This window comes from Hyperolius riggenbachi, chromosome 2 (genome assembly GCF_040937935.1).
Source record: "Hyperolius riggenbachi isolate aHypRig1 chromosome 2, aHypRig1.pri, whole genome shotgun sequence".
NCBI lineage: Eukaryota > Metazoa > Chordata > Amphibia > Anura > Hyperoliidae > Hyperolius > Hyperolius riggenbachi.
The window spans coordinates 484,824,182-484,843,159 of NC_090647.1; the positions used below are offsets into that span (position 1 = coordinate 484,824,182).

At 44.2% G+C, this 18,978-nt stretch overlaps 1 protein-coding gene across 1 annotated transcript in view; it reads right to left on the reverse strand.

Annotated features, from left to right (window-relative positions):
• Positions 1–18,736, reverse strand: part of SLC6A4 (solute carrier family 6 member 4) — a 162,283-nt gene extending 143,547 nt beyond the window's left edge. Inside the window, exon 1 of the mRNA XM_068270328.1 lies at positions 18,631–18,736. The gene's annotated coding sequence lies outside the window, so the exon portion shown is untranslated. The remainder of the gene's footprint in view (positions 1–18,630) is intronic.
• Between the last annotated feature and the right edge of the window lie 242 nt (positions 18,737–18,978).

Below are 18,978 nucleotides of genomic sequence, written 5' to 3' on the forward strand. Positions count from 1 at the left end.
CCTGGCTGTCTGGCACCCGGTGCGCCACGCCCCCCTGCGCCCTTAGGTAGGAATGCTACTGGTTTGTATACAACGACCAGCCAATCCCCAGTAAGGTACATTGTTTGCTGTGATTGGCTGATTGTTACTGTATATACTGGGAACCACATTACAGTACAGCACCAGTATCTGTACCTGTTTATACAGTATAGCACCAGTACATACAGTACAGTATACAAAAGAGGCAAGAGGGGTAGTCTTAAAGGGCGAGTATATACCAAAATGTATATTTTAACTGGAAAAGTTGGGGGTCGTCTTATACGCCCAGTCGTCTTATATGCTGGAATATATGGTATTTTAAATATTTTCTTGCTTGCTGATGGAGCAAGCAATAAAATGTTTAAAATAATTTTATAATAATTGCAGTATTTGTATAGTGCCTTTCTCCTGTCGGACTCAAAGCGCTTGCGAGGCAGCCACTGGAGCGCACTCAGTAGGCAGAAGCAGTGTTAGGGAGACTTGCCCAAGAAACTCCTTACTGAATAGGTGCTGGCTTACTGAACAGGCAGAGCCAAGATTTGAACCCAGGTCTTCTGTGTCAGAGGCAGAGCCCTTAACCATTACACTATCCAGCCACTATTTTGATAGTACTTTTCACATTTTAGTACATAAAATATATAACAGGTAAAAGTCATCCCTAAAACAGAAATCACAGCTGGGGTACAAGAATCACAGTCTAAAGGGCTGAAGCAATTCACTTTTTCCAAGTTTTCTCCTAGGTGACATTTTCACAATTTAAATAAAATGCCTTTTAAGCCATCAGCAAGCAAGAAAATATTCATAATATTTTTGACAGTGCTTACATTTTGGTACTATTTCAGAAGCAGAGTATAAACGTTGCTTTAAAGAGAAACTGTAACCAAGTATTAAACTTCATCCCAATCAGGAGCTGATACCCCCTTCCCCATGCAAAATATTTTCCTTTTCACATATGGATCATCAGGGGGCTCTGTATGGCTGATATTGTGGTGCTGACAGATTCCTGTCTGTGAACCTTATTGCATTGTGGGAAATAACAGCTGTTTCCAACTGCCAAAAAAGTAGCATCTCCTTCCACAGATATCACCTGCCAGCAGTAAAAATGTCACCATGTGATCAATGTTAGAATGTAAATCAGGGAGAGGAAATAATTTACCATGGGCAAAAGCTGATTAAATCATGTATACATAATTATTGTAAAAATTAAGCACTTTTTTTTATTACATTACTAGCTGATGATCCTGCGTTGCCCGGGTATATATTTGGCTGGTGTCGGCTCCGCCCACTTTTTCTAACCCTAACACTCAATGACCAAGTTTGTGAGATTTGGCATCAATAAATTGTGTATTCCCTTAGAAATTGAACAAATTTGAATGGTGGTTTGTGACTCCGCCCCTCTCCAGCATTTGAACCCCAGTCACCCAATGATCAACTGTAGCAGGTTTGAGGCATCTGCTATTAACAGTGTAAAAATAGCAGCAATTTAAATATTCCCCTTGAAAATCAACATGTGAATTTTGATTGGCTATTATAGGCTCCACCCACTTCCCTCAATATTAATCTCAGTCACCCAGTGACCATCTGGGCAAAGTTTAAGAACCCTGCCATTAACAGTGTAAGAAGGCCTGCAGTTTATATTTTGCCAGTGAAATTTGTTTTTGGCTCTGTCCACTTTTTGTAACCTGAACACACAGACACTCAATTACCAAGTTTGTGAGCTTTCGGGTCCTTGGCATCAATAAAAACAAATCTGATTGGCTGTTTGTGGCTCTGTCCTCTTTTCTGAATTTGAACCCCAGTGCAGGGCCGGGCCGAGGCATAGGCTGGAGAGGCTTCAGCCTCAGGGCGCAGTGTAGGAGGGGGCGCACAATTCATTCAGCTGTCATTCCTAATTGTGTTTGAAGCAGAAAGAAATAAGAAAAGGGGATACATAGCAGTGACTGCAAGCCAGATAACTAGATATTAAGGTGTTGGGGAGGTTGTGGGCCCTGTGGCCCTCTTAGTCTAATAGCAATCAGTGTGTGACAGCTGGGGTGGAAGGGATGGAGGGGCGCACTTTGGTGTCTCAGCCTTGGGTGCTGGAGGACCTTGTCCCGGCTCTGCCCCAGTGACTCAATGATCAACTGTTCCAAGTTTGAGGCTTGTGTCATTAACAGTGCAAGAATGGCAGCAATTTTAATATTCACCTTGAAAATCAACAGGTGAATTTTGATTGGCTGTTGTAGGCTCCAGCCGTTTTTTCTGAATAATTATCCCAGTCACCCAGTGACCAACTGTGCAAAGTTTGAGAATCCTGCCATTAACAGTGTAAGAATGGCTGCAGTTTATATTTGACCAGTGAAATTTGTTTTTGGCTCCGCCTACTTTTTGTAACCTTGACACACACTCAATGACCAAGTTTGTGAGCTTTCAGATTCCTGGCATCAAAAATGTGTGAATGGAAGCAATTTATCCAGCAAAGAAATCTGATTGGCTGTTTGTGGCCCCGCCCCTTTAGTGAATTTGGACCCCAGTCACCCAGTGACCGATTGTAGCAAGTTTGAAGCCTCTGCCATAAACAGTGTAAGAATGGCAACAGCTTGAATATTTCCCTTGAAAATCAATAGGTGAATTTTGATTGGCTGTTGTACGCTCCACCCACTTTCCTGAATCCTAATCTCATTCTCCCAGTGACCAAGTGTGCCAAGTTTGAGAACCTTGCGATTAAGAATGACTGCAGCTTACATTTTCCCATTAAAAATGAAAGGCTGAAATTTGATTGGCTGTTTTATGCTCTGCCCGATTTTCCTGGATTTTGTAACCTTGGTCACCAAGTGACCAACTGTGCCAAGTGTGGCTTGATTACTGTGAGAATGACAGCCTTTTCCATTGTTTCCATTGACATGACTTGTAGCTCCGCCCAGGTAAGCAGGGGGGATGCGAGACCCCCAGAACATATCCCAGGTAGTAGGGGATCTGTATTACAAGTTTCGTTCAAATCGGTCAAGCCATTTTCGGCGATCGCGGCACATACATACATACACACACATATACATACATCCGATTTTATATATATAGATTTTCACTGGAGTTCCTCTTTAAACAGAAGATGACAAATTATCTCCTAGAAGAAAACTTAGGCTAAGAAGTGAATTGCATCAGGCCCTATACCTCTTAAACTCAAACTTATTGAAGTATTACCATTACCAGTATATCTGTTTATAAAAGCCAATGCTTCCTTAGTACAATGTGGTAAGAATAGCTGTTTCCCAAGTCCCCCATTACAGATATACAGTACTTTGTATTAGCAGTATGCCCGAAATGTGTGTCATGCTTTCACACTCGTGTTCATATGTTTGATGTTCATATATTTGATTTACTATATTATAAACGTCAAAACACATTCTAGGGCATTGAGTCTGGGAAGCAGATGTATCCTTCTGAAGTCATTGCAAGTACTGCCTAGGGTAGCAGATCCATATGCTGAGGACCTCTCTACTGCATCAAACTACTGTGACAACCCCACGCTAAAAATTGCATTTTCCTAGATGTTTTGCTGATTCCTTAGAAGAGAAAATATTCTTTCACTAGCAAATATCCCTCTTTTCTATCTTCATATACAGTTTGTTTTCAATATTATGTGCAAGTTCTATAATTTTTTGTTATTTTAATTTAAAAAATTTGGTGACATTGACTAACATAGAACAAAAATGTTACTGATACTGATAAAACTATATATTTGATCAGCTGCTTAGAGCAGGGGTATCAAACTCAATTACTTAAGGGGCCAAAATCTAAAACCTAGTCTAAGTAGGGGGCCAGATTGTTTATCAAGATTTAACATTTATTGAACAGTCTCAAACTACTGTAAGTGGCGTAACTATAGTGAACATTGGGGGCCAACTCCTCCCCCTTCTGCAGACTCTGCAGTTTAATATCTACCTGTCCCATTGTTGCTTTGGCAGAAAAGGATCTAGATGAAACATGGCACAAGGCAAGATGCTTGGGGAAGGGGGGGGGGGGGGGTCATTTACCTGCGGCACAAGGGGGGCCTCTTTGTAATTTTGCTGAGGGGTCCCATGGGTTGTTGTTGCATCCCACCTCAAACTGACAATGTTTCATCTAGAAACACTGCCACCGGTGTGCTCCTCTGGATGGGAAGGCAATGTGCTGTCATTCTTCTACTGCATACAATGATGGACATCTGAAGCTCTGGAGGGCCACATGAAATGACAAGGAGGGTTGCATTCGGCCCATGGACCTTGTGTTTGACACCTGTGGCTTAGAGGGACTCAGCGCTGAGGCGATGGGCCACTGCTGATTGGGGAAGTGTAACGTTTGCGGAATCGTTTTCGTGGTCAGCGCACGAGATGCGCACTGACACAGCGAAAACCTTCCACAAGCGTATAATTGGGTTAACCCAGGCTAGATGCAAGGCACCAGCAGAGGGCAATCCCCACCGGCAGATGGCGCTGTGGAGTGCAGACGAGTACAATCACTGCACGGCCACAGATGCCAGATGGGGATTGTACAGATCAAGACAATGCGAGGCTGAACAGCCCATAAAGAGAAAGAGCACAGGGACTGGACGAATGTGTGTTCACCAATCTAGTCGCGACCCTGCGACGGTGAACACACATCAGCAGAAACAAAAGTAGGAACGCGATCGCGAGAAAGGCGATCACCAGAAGTGACACAAGACAGACTAGAACAGAACACAAGAGGAGCAAAGGCACAGCAAATAATACAATGAGAAAGATAAAGAAAACAAACGCTAACTAAACGCGAACACCGCACTCATTCGCAACAGCGAACGCGTTTATCGTGCGGTCTCCGCGTGATAAGCACAACAGAGACAAGCACGCCTAACTAACCACCGACAGACAAACACGAAACAAAGAACGTGAACGCTTGCTTAACGGTTACCTCACCGAGCCTACAGCAAGCGCCCGTATCAGACAAAACAGACAGACGAGGAACAGGAACTAGGCAGAAAGGATCCACCGCTCTTCCGCCATAGCAAGTGTGATCCAAGCAGGAACACAGATCAGAAAGATCCACAGCCGTTAACGCTAGTGGCTAGTGCGATCTAAACTCAGGAACAAGAAAACAAATCAAAAGGATCCACAGCGCTAGCGCTAGAGGCTAGTGCGATCCAGGAAGACAGAACAGAAGGATCCACAGCACTAGCGCAGACAGATCAGAAGGGGCTACCAGTAACAACCGCTGTTCCGGTTAGCACCCAGACACACAGAACGATTTCCTGTCGACCGCCGCTGGGACAGGACAATCGCAACAAACAAACAAACAAACAGATATGCAATCCTAACTGCACTAGGGAAACTACCTAGTGCAGTCCCATGAATTACTCTAAGCTAACTTTAACAAGAAGTAGCATGGCTGACACTCTAGGAGTGTTTACTACAAACCCTGAAGGAATGACCAGCAAAGGACTCTGGGAAACATAGCTCTTTATACTGCCAGTCATCAAAGGAGGCAGGTAGGGGATTTGCATACCGAATGTATGCAAATTCCTCAGCAGCAGAACAGACCAGAAACTTGCAATGGAAAGACAGGTCTCTCTTCCAGAGACCCGCAGCCCACAGACTAGAGGAATGGTCAAACAGCTGTCTGCCAGCGCAGCCAGCCGAGCGGATCCTCACAGGAAGCCTCTGGACTACCCAGAAGCTTCCCTCTACTGAGGTGTCTGTGTTTTGTCATTTTGCTTTTGAGCGTGGACAGGAGACAGCATGACTCTGACTGGTCTGTGGCTACAGTCTAATATGCAGCAAGCTGTGAATGTGCCCCTTTTACCTGTGTAACAAACTGACTGTTCACATTTTGCCTAGCATACCATTGACAGGTACTATTGTCAGGGATGCTTTTAGGTAAAATAGAGTTTTGGGTAATAAGATCGGATTTATACTTTTTTTTTTCGCCCCTAGGCCAAGTTTATTGGGGCTCCCCTTCCAAGTGCAGCAGTGCCCCTCCCATTCCATGTGCAGCCCCCTCGTCCATGTGTATCATCCATGTACAGCATACCCTTTATTTCATGCACAGCTCTCTTGGACATCAGCTTCCCATTTCATGTGTTCCTCCCCATACGCAGCCTATTCTTTCATATGTAGCAACCCCTATTTCATGTCCAGGTCCTCCCTTGGGCTTCAACCGCACAAGGCCTGAGCCTTCACGGCCATTCCAGAAATCCAGCCCTGCTGGGCAAAAATGAACGTGTGGCCCCTTAAATTTTCATACTGTACTGACAGTAAACTTTGACCAAAATAGTCCTTGACTTGTGGTTCCCCTAAGCAGCTTGGAGCCCTGGGCAATTGCCCAGTTTGAGCCTATGGAAGCACCTGCCCTGGCTATTGTAATTAATGTTACTCATGTCACTTGCCAGTAGTTGTAATGATGTGACTGATCGCTCTCTGTGTCTAACTGTGGTGTTCACACTGTTCAGAATCACACTACAGGTAACAGAAAAGCTTTGATGTTGGACCCGAACCTTCAAGTTTCTCTACAAACATATGCAATGTATACACTTGATATACTGCAAACATAAACACTTGATAATAGCTTACAGTGGGTGAGTCAGGCAACCCATTTATGTAAGGCTTGACATTCTCTCTTTTAAACGCTCAGGCAAGTGAGTTAGTTCTGGCTAACATCTAAGGGAATTAATAGCTGTAGTATGAAGGCAATCCCTCCTCCCCCCCCCCCCCCCATCATAAAAATCTGTCTGTTAGCAGTATGATCTCTAGTAGATCAACCAACCAAAAACCTGACTCCTCTATTTTAGCAGATAGAAGACGCACAGCCAGTCACATAACTGGCTAGGCAGGAATCCCAGAAGCAAAGGAATATTTTTCATTGTAGCTTTGACAGGATTTTTTTTACAATCTTTAAAAGCTTTCCAATTTTATTGGTATTTTCAACTTTAACATCTTTAATTTTGATAAACATTACAGACCCTGATCCTCCAGCCATGACCGTCAGTTTTTTTTTTCTTCATCTTATTTTATTTTTATTTCCCAGCGGGGAGCGCAGAGAAGGGGGAGAGATAGGTACAGCGGTGGGTAAGGGAGGACACATCCCCCCCTTCCCTCACCTTAGGGCTCCCCCTCCCTCGCTCCCGCCTCCAGATATGAGCGGCATGCGTGCGGGCGGAAGAACACTTACCCTATTCCCGGCGCAAAGAAAGATCTGTGCGCCGCTACTCTGGTCTAGACTAGACCAGAGTAGCGGAGCACAGATCTTTCTATGTGCCGGGAATAGGGTAAGTGTTCTGCTGCCTGACCGCCACCGCTCATATTTGGAGGGGGGAGCGAGGGAGGGGGAGCCCTAAGGTGAAGGAAGGGGGGGGAGACGTCCCCCCTTCCCCACTGCTGTGCATACAGCTTCCCCTTCTCTGTGCTTGCCGCTCCTGCTGGGGGGACACCTGTCTACCTATTCTGGGGACTACTATACCCCTGCCTACATATACTGGGAACAGCTATACTGCCTACATATACTGGGGACATATACCCCTGGCTACATATACTGGGGACATATACCCCTGGCTACATATACTGGGGACATATACCCCTGGCTACATATACTGAGGACACCTATACCCCTGGCTACATATACTTGGGATACCTATACCCCTGGCTACGTATACTGGGCACATATACCCCTGGCTACATATACTGGGGACACCTATACCCCTGGCTACATATACTGGGGACAGCTATACTGGGGACATATACCCCTGGCTACATATACTGGGGACACCTATACCCCTTGCTACATTTACTGGGGACACCTATATCCCTGGCTACATATACTGTTAATACCTATACCCCTGGCTGCATATACTGGGGACATATACCCTTTGCTACATATACTGGGGACATCTATACCCCTGGCTACATATACTGGGGACATCTATACCCCTGGCTACATATACTGGGGACACCTATACCCCTTGCTGCATTTACTGGGGACACCTATACCCCTGGCTACATATACTGGGCACGTATACCCCTGGCTACATATACTGTTAAAACCTATACCCCTGGCTACATATACTGGGGACATATATCCCTGGCTACATATACTGGGGACATATACCCCTGCCTACATATACTGGGCACATCTATACCCCTGGCTACCTATTCTGGGACATTTATACCCCTGGCTACATATACTGGGGACATCTATACCTCTGGCTACCTATACTGGGGACATTTACACACCTGGCTACCTGTTCTGGGGACTACTATAGACTTGCCTACTTATTCTGGGGACACCTATACCCCTGGCGACATATACTGGGGACATATACACCTGGCTACATATACTGGGGACACATATACCCCTGGCTACATATACTGGGAACACATATACACCTGGCTACCTATTCTGGGGACACCTATAGGCCTGGTTACTTCCATTAGGGACACCTATAGACCTGGTTACCTATACTGGGGGCACCTATTTTGGGGGAACTGCTGCCAGATTACCTGTATTTTTGAGGAACCGCCGCTGCCAGATTACCTGTATTTTGGGGAACAGCTGGCAGATAATATGTATGTTGGGGTAACCACTGCTGCCATATGTCTATTTTGGGGGAACCATTGCCATATTATCTGTAGTTTGGAGGTACCTCTGCCAAATTACGTGTATTTTTGGTGAAATGCTTTCAGATTACATTACAGATTTCAGATTACATGTATTTTGGGGGAAAACACTATGGCAGAGCTCAAACTTCTCTTTTACTCCACTGCTAAGGTCATGTATATTTAGCCCCACGCACATTCTGTTGTGTGGCCATGCCCCTTTTTCGTGCGGCACGCAGGTCCCTCCTTAGGGGGCGCATTAATAGTCTTTGTCCCAGGTGGCGATGAAAGCCCTAGCTACGCCTCTGCCAATACAACGATATTTGAGTTACCTTAAAGTGAATATGAAGTTAAAGTGATATGGAGGCTGCCATTTTTGTTTCCTTTTAAACAATACCAGTTGCCGGACAGCCCTGCTGATGCAGCTAATCTTGTCAGATCTGATTCATTATATCATAATTTTTTTTGCTTCAGTGTCTCTTTAAACTTAAAGAAAACCTATCACTTTAAGGGGGATAAAAGTCACATCCTCCAGACCAACACTGCTGTCCGGAACAGCTTTGTACACGAATGGGAGTGTGGCCGATTGAACCTCTTTGACAAGTTCTAGTCAAAGAGTTTCAGGATTGGTGGGGGCGAGGAGGACAGAAGAAGCCCCTGAACTATCCAGAGGCTTTCCTCTTCTAAGGTATCTGCCTTAGACACTTTTTTCCCTATATACAGATACACTTCAACCTCCCTGGCGGTAAGCCCCACCAACGCTCGGGCTAACCACCAGAGAGGATCGCATGGCCCCCAGAGGTTTTTTTAAAATAAAATTTTTTTATAAGCTTAAGTTAGCACTTTGCTAGCTAAGCATGCCCCTCAAGTCCCTCCACTCTCCCCCGAATCGATCCCCCCCGATCGACGCGTTATAGGTACCCCCCAGGGATCCCGCGATGGTGCAGCCTCCCAATCAGCTCCAGGCTTCGCTATCTGGAGGATCGGGACTGCGCATGATCAATGACTGAAGCTGTGGCTCTTGCGGGATCTCGGACGGGTAAATATTGGCGGCGGCGATAGGGGGGATCACAGTGGTGCCCGGGGACTTAGGGCCACAGTTAGCTAGCAGAGCGCTAGCTTAAGCATTTTATCCTAATTTTATTTGAAAAACTCCTCCAGCAAATGAAGCATCGGAAACTGTGTACCGCCAGGGAGGTTAAAGCTCACTCGCTTTACAATGAGAAATGCAAGTGAACTTGACTGAATTACACCACATACAGTATTGAAGGATTGGGTTAGTAGACTAGTCCATTTTGGGATTTGAGCGATTCAAACCGCTAGCGATTTCCCTAAACGCTCAGCTAATGTTAATAGATGGGCCGAATTCCACTGGAGCAATTGCGTTTACCAAAACGCATAACGCAGGACAGGCTGCATTTTTAGCGTTTAGCATTAGCGGTTAGCGTTAGCGTTTCTGCAATGTAAAGTATATAAAAGCTGGCCTAATCGCTGGTCAAAACCTACACAGAGCGATTTAGTTAGCGTTTTGCTTGTCTGAACCGCTACCCAGAAGGCCTTGTGCTTCCCAGAAGGCCTTAAAAAGTCCCCTACTTCCTGGTGACGTCTGCTGGATGGTCGGAAGTGCTACAGAGCTGCAGGCTCTGTACACAGAATACATCACTCCAAAATACTGTGGGTTATGTTTGCTTCATACAGATACAAAGTTGTATTTGAGGTTGTTTTTCTCAAAAAAATAAAAGAAAAAAGTGCCAAACATTAAAAAAGAATATTTTCCAGTTATTGCATGAAAAAACTGTCAGCTGGCTCATTAAGGTTTGCTGATGATTTCTTTTGGATCAGCAGTATGAGTTCGTGATTTAGAATTTGGCCTTTGTCTTCCTTTCCAGTGATGTTTCTAGGACTTTGCTCATACCCCCTGTTGTATATTCAGCCATACAGTATTTTTTGCCATTACAGCATAAGGCACAAGTTTTCTCATTGAAAATTATTTATATTGTTCCATTTTTGTTCCATACACATATTTTAACCCCTTAACTTCCATGTAACGATGAATAAGGAAAAAAATATCTTTTCTGCCCGGTTATCAGTTAAGGGGTTTACAACTTAGGCTTGGTTCACATTAGCATTTGCCAACTGAACCAGCCGTACGGTTCCGTGGTCCGTTACGCTGAATGGACAAAAAAAAATGCAGCAGGACCCAATTTTCTGGACCGTTTCGCTCAGCGGAACGGAAACGGAAGGTTTTGCAGTACAATAGGATCCCTATATCCTTCTCTGTCCCAGTCTGTTATCACCTCCCTCTATCATTCTCTGTCCCAGTCTATCCTCACCTCCCTATATCCTTCTCTGTCCCAGTCTATCCTCACCTCCCTCTATCCTTCTCTGTCCCAGTCTATCCTCACCTCCCTATATCCTTCTCTGTCCCAGCCTGTTATCATCTCCCTCTATCATTTTCTGTCCCAGTCTATCCTCACCTCTCTCTATCCTTCTCTGTCCCAGTCTATCCTCACCTCCCTCTATCCTTCTCTGTCCCAGTCTATCCTCACCTCCCTATATCCTTCTCTGTCCCAGTCTATCCTCACCTCCCTGTATCCTTCTCTGTCCCAGTCTATCCTCACCTCCCTATATCCTTCTCTGTCCCAGCCTGTTATCACCTCCCTCTATCATTTTCTGTCCCAGTCTATCCTCACCTCTCTCTATCCTTCTCTGTCCCAGTCTATCCTCACCTCCCTCTATCCTTCTCTGTCCCAGTCTATCCTCACCTCCCTATATCCTTCTCTGTCCCAGTCTATCCTCACCTCCCTGTATCCTTCTCTGTCCCAGTCTATCCTCACCTCCCTATATCCTTCTCTGTCCCAGCCTGTTATCATCTCCCTCTATCATTTTCTGTCCCAGTCTATCCTCACCTCTCTCTATCCTTCTCTGTCCCAGTCTATCCTCACCTCCCTCTATCCTTCTCTGTCCCAGTCTATCCTCACCTCCCTCTATCCTTCTCTGTCCCAGTCTATCCTCACCTCCCTCTATCCTTCTCTGTCCCAGTCTATCCTCACCTCCCTATATCATTCTCTGTCCCAGCCTGTTATCACCTCCCTCTATCCTTCTCTGTTCCAGCCTGTTATCACCTCCCTCTATCCTTCTCTGTTCCAGCCTGTTATCACCTGCCTCTATCCTTCTCTGTCCCAGTCTATCCTCACACCCCTATGTCCTTCTCCATCTGAGTATATCATCACCTCACAATGAGAAAGTGTTTTGACATTGGAACTACAGCAACTAAACAAATCTATGTTTATATCATTATGTGTAAAAAAATAAAATAAATAAAGAGGGAGATTTTAGAGTCTAGAGTAGACTATTCTAAGTCACAGACACTTTTATTTAAGCTCTAGCTTACCTTTACTGAAGAACAAAAGTATTTGACTCACTCACTCACTCTATCCTCTCCTCCCTATATCATTCTCTGTCCCGGTCTATCCTCACCTCCCTATATCATTCTCTGTCCCAGTCTATCCTCACCTCCATACAGGGAATGCAGAATTATTAGGCAAATGAGTATTTTGACCACATCATCCTCTTTATGCATGTTGTCTTACTCCAAGCTGTATAAGCTCGAAAGCCTACTACCAATTAAGCATATTAGGTGATGTGCATCTCTGTAATGAGAAGGGGTGTGGTCTAATGACATCAACACCTTATATCAGGTGTGCATAATTATTAGGCAACTTCCTTTCCTTTGGCAAAATGGGTCAAAAGAAGGACTTGACAGGCTCAGAAAAGTCAGAAAAGTCAAAAATAGTGAGATATCTTGCAAAGGGATGCAGCACTCTTAAAATTGCAAAGCTTCTGAAGCGTGATCATTGAACAAATCAAGCGTTTTATTCAAAATAGTCAACAGGGTCGCAAGAAGCGTGTGGAAAAACCAAGACGCAAAATAACTGCACATGAACTGAGAAAAGTCAAGCGTGCAGCTGCCAAGATGCCACTTGCCACCAGTTTGGCCATATTTCAGAGCTGCAACATCACTGGAGTGTCCAAAAGCACAAGGTGTGCAATACTCAGAGACATGGCCAAGGTAAGAAAGGCTGAAAGATGACCACCACTGAACAAGACACACAAGCTGAAACGTCAAGACTGGGCCAAGAAATATCTCAGGACTGATTTTTCTAAGGTTTTATGGACTGATGAAACGAGAGTCTTGATGGGCCAGATGGATGGGCCCGTGGCTGGATTGGTAAAGGGCAGAAAGCTCCAGTCCAACTCAGACGCCAGCAAGGTGGAGGTGGAGTACTTGTTTGGGCTGGTATCATCAAAGATGAGCTTGTGGGGCCTTTTCAGGTTGAGGATGGAGTCAAGCTCAACTCCCAGTCCTACTGCCAGTTTCTGGAAGACACCTTCTTCAAGCAGTGGTACAGGAAGAAGTCTGCACTCTGCATCCTTCAAGAAAAACATGATTTTCATGCAGGACAATGCTCCATCACACGCGTCCAAGTACTCCACAGCGTGGCTGGCAAGAAAGGGTATAAAAGAAGAAAAACTAATGACATGGCCTCCTTGTTCACCTGATCTGAACCCCATTGAGAACCTGTGGTCCATCATAAAATGTGAGATTTACAAGGAGGGGAAACAGTACACCTCTCTGAACAGTGTCTGGGAGGCTGTGGTTGCTGCTGCACGCAATGTTGATGGTGAACAGATCAAAACACTGACAGAATCCATGGATGGCAGGCTTTTGAGTGTCCTTGCAAAGAAAGGTGGCTATATTGGTCACTGATTTGTTTTTGTTTTGTTTTTGAATGTCAGAAATGTATATTTGTGAATGTTGAGATGTTATATTGGTTTCACTGGTAAAAATAAATAATTGAAATGGGTATATATTTTTTGTTAAGTTGCCTAATAATTAAGCACAGTAATAGTCACCTGCACACACAGATATCCCCCTAAAATAGCTAAAACTAAAAACAAACTAAAAACTACTTTCAAAAATATTCAGCTTTGATATTAATGAGTTTTTTGGGTTCATTGAGAACATGGTTGTTTTTCAATAATAAAATTATTCCTAAAAAATACCACTTGCCTAATAATTTTGAACTCCCTGTATATCCTTCTCTGTCCCGGTCTATCCTTCCTCACCTCCCTATATCATTCTCTGTCCAAGTCTATCATCGCCTTCCTGTATCCTTCTCTGTCCCAGTCTAGCCTCATCTCCCTATATCATTCTCTGTCCCAGCCTATCATCACCTCCCAATATCCTTCTCTGTCCCAGCCTATCCTCACCTCCCTATATCCTTCTCTGTCCCAGTCTATCATCACCTCCCTATATCATTCTCTGTCCCAGCCTATCATCACCTCCCTATATCCTTCTCTGTCCCAGCCTATCCTCACCTCCCTCTATCCTTCTCTGCCCCAGTCTATCCTCGTCTCTCTCTATCATTCTCTGTCCCGGTCTATCCTCACCTCCCTGTATCCTTCTCTGTCCCAGTCTATCCTCATCTCCCTATATCATTCTCTGTCCCAGCCTGTTATCATCTCCCTCTATCATTTTCTGTCCCAGTCTATCCTCACCTCTCTCTATCATTCTCTGTCCCAGTCTATCCTCACCTCCCTCTATCCTTCTCTGTCCCAGTCTATCCTCACATCCCTATATCCTTCTCTGTCCCAGTCTATCCTCATCTCCCTATATCATTCTCTGTCCCAGCCTGTTATCACCTCCCTCTATCCTTCTCTGTTCCAGCCTGTTATCACCTCCCTCTATCCTTCTCTGTCCCAGCCTGTTATCGTACAAGAGAGGAGGTCCGCACTTGTCAGTTAGAAGAAATCTTTTATTATGGACATATCCAAAGAACAACCATGGCAAGCATCATACTGCTGTATGATGCTTGCCATGGTTGTTCTTTGGATATGTCCATAATAAAAGATTACTTCCAACTGACAAGTGCGGACCTCCTCTCTTGTACTGTATCCTCTGGTTCTGCTAACCAGGTCGAGCAATGCAGTGGAAGTGGTGGAGTTGAGTGGTGTTCACTTTGCTACTTGTACTTGAATCCAGCCTGTTATCACCGCCCTCTATCCTTTTCTGTCCCAGCCTGTTATCACCTCCCTCTATCATTCTCTGTCCCAGTCTATCCTCACCTCCCTCTATCATTCTCTGTCCGTCTATCCCCACCTCCCTATATCATTCTCTGTCCCAGTCTATCCTCGCCTCCCTCTATCATTCTCTGTCCCAGTCTATCCTCACCTCCCTCTATCATTCTCTGTCCCAGTCTATCCTCACCTCCCTCTGTCCTTCTCTGTCCCAGTCTATCCTCACATCCCTATGTCCTTCTCCGTCTGAGTCTATCATCACCTCCCTGTATCATTCTCTGTCCCAGTCTATCCTCACAGCCCTATGTCCTTCTCCAGCTGAGTCTATCATCACCTCATTGTATCTAAACAATGAGAAAGTGTTTTGACATTGGAACTACAGCAACTAAACAAATCTATGTTTATATCATTATGTGTAAAAAAATAAATAAATAAAGAAGGAGATTTTAGAGTCTAGACTATTCTAAGTCACAGACACTTTTATTTAATCTCTAGCTTACCTTTACTGAAGAACAAAAGTATTTGACTCACTCTTTTGTGCCACCGCCGGCTGTTTGTAATTTTTATATGCATAATCAATAAAATGATAAAATGGTTTGAAAAAATAAAAATATATATATTTGACTCACACAGCAACGCTGAAGAAAGTGAAGCCCTGCAGGGCACTCGTGATATGACCGGCACAGAGCTGTGCCCGGCATTCTGTGACGCAGCACATTACATCTGCTCAGTGAATACTTGCACAGATGTATGCTTCTGGAGACGCAATGCCTGATGTGTATCGGATGGCATAATATACATGGCAGTAAGCCAACACCTATTCAGTAAGGAGTTCTTGGGCAAGACTAGCACTGCTAACACTGCTGCTGCTCACTGAGTGCGCTCTAGTGCTTGTCTTGCGTTGAGTCCGACAGGAGAAAAGCGCTATACAAATATTGGAATTATTGTTCATTTCAGCCTGATGATCATAACCAGGATGGAGCAGGCAGGTAATCCCAAACAGTAGTCACAAGAGAAGCGATATGGACCTTTAGCAGCTGCAGGGTTATGTCCTCTGCATTTCTGACCCTTAACTCAAGCTAAGGTTTCTCTGAACTCTCCAGATGAAGCAATGCTCTCCTCCTGATCAAACGGTGTATTACCATCAACTGCTACCCAGAGGACCCTACTTAGGGTTACAGAAGCTGGGAAGGCACGCACTACAGCACAGGGGATATATGGTTAGCATTCTTGCCTTGCAATAATGAGATCAGTCCCAGTGCCTGCATGGAGTTTGTATCATATACCACTGTTTGCATCGGTGTCCTCCAGTCGAACCACTGTCCTCGCACAATGTAAACACATTCTGGTAAGTAATTAGGGCACCCCCCCCCTTGCCCAAAGCACCATATTATGATCTCTGCAGAGGGATACTTAGTAGTGTGATTTCCTCAAAGTACTCTGCTGAGTGGAAAAATAATTACAACTATATAAATGTGCAACAATAGTAATAATAACTATACAGTCTTCTACTTACAGACTACATGAGTTACAAAGTTGTCTTCATGTATAAAATATACATTACTGCTTTTTTTTATTACGTTACTTATTTTTATTGTTAGAAGTTACAGTATTATATAAACTGTTGTAAGCAAATAAAAACCATGTTGAAAACAACCAAAAAACATAGTTTTTACTACATGTGCAAATGCAGAGTTGTCCGAAAGTAAATTATTAATCCACGATTAACCATGTTTAACATGACACTCAACTTACAAACAGACTCAACTTCCAATCTCTCAGGAATGGAAGCTGTTTGTAAGTAGGATATTTAGCTAGGTTTGAAAGAAATAAGAGCTGTCCGTATCGCCCCGTTCCAAGCAATCAGATTTCAATTGTTATTCTAAAACAGTCACTTTTCAGAATATGAACTGAAAATACCATCATATTAGGCTGTACTGATTACATTTCCCTTCCTGTCCAAAGGAGCTGACCCAGAACTGCGAATTGTAACCGCTAACCACGGCTTTTGTACTAGTTCTGCCTGTAATGATAGTAATTATGAGCACAGGCACACATACCGTTTCCCCGAAAATAAGCCCTACCTTGAACATAAGCCCTACTGGCAGTTAAAGAGGAGGAATGAAAACTTGTGCAGGAGCTTATACAGGAGGCACCATTAGAGCCTATGGTACCTGCTCTTTATTTTCTTCCTCCATTAACTGTAGGCAGTGTTTTGCTGGGCTTCTAGATGACAGGGTGCCTGGAGAAGGAGATGAGGATGTTGAGGCTTCACGTAGGGTAGCTGCTGGCCGCACTGTGCGTGGCAGCATCATGTGGCTGTGATGTGGAGCAGGAACTCTGCCGGACTCATGCTACTGGTGCATGTGGCTTTCCCTCACTGCATGGTGGCCACGCTCCCACCTATCGTGCAATCCAGAGGAGGAAGAGGCAGCCAGTGGGGACAAGTGGGGATACAGCGGTTCAGTGCCGGTTGGGCACCGGTCTTAGCACACAGCAAGGTGTGTGCAGGAACAGGGCAGGTGCCTGACCATTACCATGCAATCCAATGGTGTGTCAGTGTTGGAGCTTATACAGTAGGCATTATTAGATCGTACCTGCTCTTAATTATTATTTTTATTGTTGATATAGCGCCAAAATCTATTTCAGCACTGTACACAGTTTATTGTCTTGTCACTAACTGTCCCTCATAGGAGCTCACAATCTAATCCCTACCATAGTCCTATGTCTATGTATGTATCATGTATCCTAGTCTAGGGCCAATTCAGGAGGTAGCCAGTTAAATTATCTGTATGTTTTTGGGATGTGGGAGGAAACCAGAGTTCCCGGAGGAACCATGTAGACACAGGGATAATATAGAAACTCCTTGGAGATGCTGCCCTGGCTGGGATTCAAACCCGGAATCCAGCGCTGCAAGGTGAGAGTGTTAATAACTACGCCACTGTACTGCTCTTCATTCTTCATGGTGTTTATAGAAATAGAAGACATCCCCTGAAAATAAGCCCTAGCACCATTCGGAGCAAAAATTATTATATAATACACTGTCTTATTTTCAAAGGAAACACGGTATATGCATGTATATAGAAATACACATTTGTATACACACACTCACAAACACTCCACATCAACACTCTCTCTGTCTTGCACACACATATTAGAGAGAGCCAATCTGGTCAGATGCCAGTTAACTGCCAGCAAGTTTTGTAGAGTAAACCCATGAAAGCGTAAAAATATTCGGTGTAAGTAGTATCCCTGCTGAGACCCAAACTCCTAACCCCCAACTGCAAGGTGTGAGTGCCAATTACTACTTCTGAGTCACTACTGCTACTACTTACCACAAGAATAAAAAAATAAAAATAAAGTGACATGGAATTTTGAAGTGCTTCTAATAAACCCTTTTACATCTGATCACTATCATGTAAAATTGGAGCGATGCTAAAATTCTGAATATAATCGCCACAGACGCAAAGATGGGAAAATAATAGGCATGAGAATAATAGGAAGCGACAGGGAATGAGCCAAAAACATTATAAGAGAATAAATGTGATATAAACATACTGAAATAATAAAGCAAAAGACTAACAAAAGGGTGCAGAAGATAAATAAGAATATGAAATTTGGAAATTAAGTCCCTCAGACTGCTCTATGCTCCAATGACATTTCTGCTCCATTATGACAACCAAAAGTGTAGTCTTCGATTAATTTTCTCTAATCATCTTAGAAACCAAATGGTATAGAAAAAAACAGAAACAGCATAAAACGCTAGACCTGCATAAAGTTGTATAACAATGCATGAAGTCCTCAGTGTGTGCCAATAGGATTAGGATAGCAGTGTTGTAAGAACATGCATAAACTAAGGTTACTCATTAGCAAGACAAATAAAAAGTAAAACCCCCAGAGATAAAGTGATGATGAAAGCATTTAGCTGTGCAGTCACATTAGAATAAGTTACCTGATCTGTTGGGGAGCATGCAATACCTCCAGGTGCCCAGGTCTTCTTCAGTCGGACTAGCCGACCTTCTTCACACCTGCCTGCTGAGCTCTGAGCTGCTCAGTGCTGGACTCAGCATCCTGCACAGCTTTTGTACACCAAACCCCCCTCACATGGTCTGATTTGTAGATAAATCTACTGCCAAAGGGCTCTTTAAGACATCTTCGCGTCACTTTCAGGCAAGTAAACTTGTCTGTCTCAGTTACAACACTCATGCGCCCTCTAGGGGTGGCCGTACAGATTACACGTGACGGGTGAGGTGCAGGCTTTCCAACCCAAATTGTATTGTGGCCGGCTGCCACCAAACAG